Source organism: Condylura cristata, unplaced genomic scaffold (genome assembly GCF_000260355.1).
Source record: "Condylura cristata isolate star-nosed mole 26May11 unplaced genomic scaffold, ConCri1.0 scaffold00014, whole genome shotgun sequence".
Lineage (NCBI taxonomy): Eukaryota > Metazoa > Chordata > Mammalia > Eulipotyphla > Talpidae > Condylura > Condylura cristata.
The window spans coordinates 9,883,431-9,883,932 of NW_004567115.1; positions in this window are offsets into that span (position 1 = coordinate 9,883,431).

The window sequence follows — 502 nt, forward strand, 5'->3', positions numbered from 1 at the left end:
AGGCCTCGAGCCACAAGCCGCAGGTGAGCGGTGGGGCCCGTCCCCGCCCCGGCGCCTCCTTAAAGCGACCGCGCTGCCCGCGCGCGTCGGGAGCGCCGGGCGCGTCGCGCATTCCTTATATTGCAACAGCGCCTGCTAAAAATAGAGCTCTGCCGCGGGCGCGGGGGGGAGCCCGGGCCCGCCCCCGCGACCCCGTCGCCACCGCATGCACCCCGCCCCCTAAGACGCCGGGTCCTCGAAGTCCAGGCCACCCGCGCCGCGCAGTGCGGACCTGGCGGGAGCCCCAGCCGGGCCCTGCCGCGGAGCTGGTGCAGTTTCTTTCCCCGCTGCCCCGCGCTCTTACCAGGGTCGGGCCCTGGCGCTTAGGAGCTGGTTTTAAGGTGGACGCGGCTTGAGAATTCGCCCCAGCCTATTTAAGATTCTCTGCGCCCCAGCCTTTACATTTCTGTCCGGCCCTGGCAACTTCTGAGTTTACCAAAGCTTCCCAAGTCCTACTTGATCC